The following is a 4,034-nucleotide window of genomic DNA, read 5'->3' on the forward strand; positions in this document are numbered from 1 at the left end:
ATCCTAAATGAGTATTCTTGTGAGAGAAGGCACCTCCTTATTGACATTCACCATAAGTATAATCATTTAGTCTCTAGGTATAACTTCTAAAGTTATTTTTCGTTTGATTTATAGTAATTTTTTTGACTTATAGTATTTTTGATTGCCTCCTTCTATCCCTAGGGTAGGTAGTAGGTTGCTTATTCTAAATACACCTATAACCTTATAAGAAAAGATGTTTCAATGAGAAGCAAATATATTTTTATGTGTCCCTTAATGCCTAAAAGAAAATAAGCAAGAGATACTTCTGCATTCACCTATATTCCAGTATTTTCCAAATCATGTCCAGGTCTACTGTTTCTCACAAATGTTCACTGTGGCCTGAGAATCTGTGGTCCTATGCTATAGTCCCCACTCCTCAGACATTTGATAATAAAGACTAGTGTTTTAATGAAGCTTAAGAAATTTACTAAATCACAAAAACACTTTTTTTTTTCTAAAACACACCTTGAGGAAACTTTAGAAAAAGTTTTCTTGTAACACCAGCTTACATATCCTTCAAGAACCACAAATAATACAACAAGGAATGTTTTGAAAGGATGCTTCTGGGTTTTTGTTTAACTTTAAGAATTCCTGTGACTTCAAATGAGTTAGTATCATTTTAAATTTCATTAGTATATCTTAGTGAATTTAACTTTATCCCCTAAAATATTCAAAATAAAAGAACAATGTTGTTTTATTTTTCTAAGTATTATTTTTAAGGTCTGCTCCTATGACCAGCAAATCAGGCTACCATCTGTTGCAAACAATCCAAATTCTTTACAGAATGAAATTAACACAAGTGAACAATCTTTGGTAATATTTTATTAAGTGGTTTTAAGAAACTGAATCATGATAAATGAACACTGACTGCATTTTTACATAACCTTGTTAGAAACTATATGAAAAACATTTTTTAAATGAGAGGGATATATTGTTTAGCAAAGATTTTGCAGAACCCTACACTCTATTAATGAGCATTTCACAGTTTTTTTTGTTATGCCGTATTTTGCAAATCAATTGTTTTTACACAAAATCAGCAAAATTCCTTTTAAAAAATTCCTGGACAAACTGATTCAGAATATTGCTGGATCACTTTACATTTCTTTAAATATAGCTCAATTTTTAATTCATTCAGAGTTTGTGAGTTGGCTTGATAGATGATTAAGACATTTATCATTTTTAAATATTCCATTGAATGAGATCATGCAAGTGTTAATTCTATCTCATTTGTTCAGTTGTATGTTACTTCATTGACATTTTCTCTCCTTTTTTTTTTTGACAAAACAAATGCTTACTGTTATTCATACATGCATTGTTATTACTTCAAACTATTTTAATAATACACCAAATGACTACCAATGGGATCACTTCCCAAGGTCCAAAGCCAGATTTTTTTCTTTTCCTTGCAAGAGATGATAAGATGATCATTTTTATAACTGTATTGGCTTTGCAGTTCAGTATTGAATGCTTGCTTTGTTAAATAGAAGTGCATGAAAGAGACTGGCTCCTGTCTGATCTGTGTCTCTGTTTCTTCTCTCTTAGTCTAAGAGAGTTGGAAGATTGCTCCTGAATATGTTTTCTTGAAAAAGCCAAGTGTTGGTACTTGTATGATGATGCGCTAATCTTATCTCTGAGCAGAGTTTCACTATAGGCCAAGCAGTCCTTTATAGAGCTGGCTTTTTTTTTTTTTTAACTGTTTGAATATTATTGGATTTCATTGTACGAATACTTTTTTTTCCAATTTTTCACTTTGTGTAGGAAAAAAACTCTATGAATGAAATGGTCAAGTTTTAATTATCATGCGTACTAAGTAGAATTCTTTTTTTTTTCTTACTCTAAAAATCAGAAAAACTAGGAAAAGAATCTCAGAGAAATTTTGCTGTGTTTCTAGAGGTGATAAAATTCCGTCAGTTGTCTTTCTTAAGAAAATGCTTATTAGTGTATACCTTAATTTGAGTTGGTGGTAGCCTTTATTCCTTTATTCAGAACTCCCCATGATCTTTATAGTGACAGTAAACTGAATTTCCTCATGACCTTGTACGGAGTATATAATTTCACAGAATTCCTTGAGCATAACATATTTATAAAAGAAATTGTGGGTTAAAATGCTCAAGTATATTTTTTAAAACCTAGTTAAAATGTCGATGCTTGGCTCTTTTTCCTACATGTGTAATTCAACAGAGAGTACTTTTATTCTCATAACCGTTACTGCTTTGTCTATGATGAAAGCTTTACCGCTTCTGTGCTGTACTCAAGAAAAAAAAACAGCAAAAGAAGCAGGGGTTCACTGCAGCAAAGCTCGCTGTTGAGCAATGGTGACATGAATGTGTAGTATTGATTTATTGAAGATAATCATGAGAACATTTTAAATTACTTGCCTTATGAGTTAGAAAATGTGTGGATATCATTTTTTGTAAATAATGATTTTTACAAATGTTTTTTCCTTCATAATTTTCCCAATCACCCATTTCACAAAATCCTGAATATGCAATGATTTATCATGACACATTACTGCAACTAGGGTTCCCGTTTCAGAACAAACTTTAATTATACATGAGATCAAGACGAAATACCTAAAGTAAGTTGTTATTAAAATGTGATTTTTTTTTCTGGAAAATAAATGAAAAATGTAAAAATAAAACTGAGTTGTGAACCTCTTTTATATCACCAGTCTCTTGAAATTTGACGCGTATTTCTGGAAAATTTCACTGTCGGATTACGGTGAGCAAGGCACACAAAAAGTTTGGGCACAGAGCAAGGGTTTTAGAGTTGGACAGATCCCAGCTCTGTGATCTAACTATAGAGGGGAATGTTACTCTTTGATTCTTCATCCTTATCTTTAAGAAAATGGAGTTACTATCCCTCATCATACGGTCAATGAAGAGATTAAATGAGATAATCTTTACCAATCACCTAATGGTTCCTACCTACTAGGAAGTAGATATTCAATAAATGGTCCTTTCCTGTTCTTATTTTTCTATGAATAGGGATTGGGATGGGGCCAGAACACTTCAGTGCCCTTTCTCCAACTCTGTTCTCTTACGGGCTCTGTCGTTATCCCAGTGTATTGTTCTTGTCAGCTAATGCTAACTACACTGAGGGCCCTTCAAGGGACAGGTGCCAAGCCAGCGACTTAGAGGCGTTGTTTTATTCCTAACTCCAGTAATTGACTACATAAGCGTCCTTTTAAAGGTTTGGATTTGTTTGCTTTGGGTTGGGGGAGGGGCCCTGGGTTGATTATTAAGGAGGAAGGGCCTATTAGATATCTTGGGTAGGTCCTCGGGGCCAAACAGCCTCCATTTCAAAGCTTCCTAAACTTTAAGAGGCTGGAAAGAGAGGTGTTAAAGAAAGCGAAAGAGCCCCGTTTGCAATGCTCAGGAGATAAGCCCACGCGCAGCACGTATCGTTTAAGGCTCTGGGCGTATTATTTAATATCGCAGAATCTCCATTTTCTCTATCTGTAAAGGAAGAACAACCCTTACCAGACAGAGTTGTTGGGACAACTAAATAAAACGAAAACTGTTTGCCAGTATTTGGTAAATATAAGCTCTCGGTAACTACCTCTATGATCAAGCTTCTGCACCACGGAGCAGGGTGGGGGGGAAGTAGTGTCTGGGGTCTGGGAAAGGGAAGGGGAAACCGCAGTACTTCCCACTCCTGCCCCAGACATTTAGGGAAAAGGAACAGGATGAGGGCTCACCGGGCTGTGCCTTGAGTCCCCGAAGGCCTCCTCGCCGCAGGATGACCGGTTCCCCCCAGGTCCCGGCCACCCCAGGGCACAATCAGGCTCAGGGCGGCGCCCTCTGGGTGGTCACGTTGAGATCCTGACATCCCTAGGGCTGCTCAGAGGACCAAGCAGCTACTATGTCTCCCGGGGTAGGTGGGTGGGGGGATCTGTTTGAGGAGGTCACCCTGGAGACCTGGCGCAGAGCACAAGGGGAGTGCACGGGCGGCCGCAGGCAGAGGGAAACCCTGGAGGACGGAGCCCAGTTCTGAGCCGCGCGCTCCCGCAG

This window comes from Lontra canadensis, unplaced genomic scaffold (assembly GCF_010015895.1).
Source record: "Lontra canadensis isolate GAN:19392208 unplaced genomic scaffold, GSC_riverotter_1.0 scaffold40, whole genome shotgun sequence".
Taxonomy (NCBI): Eukaryota; Metazoa; Chordata; class Mammalia; order Carnivora; family Mustelidae; genus Lontra; species Lontra canadensis.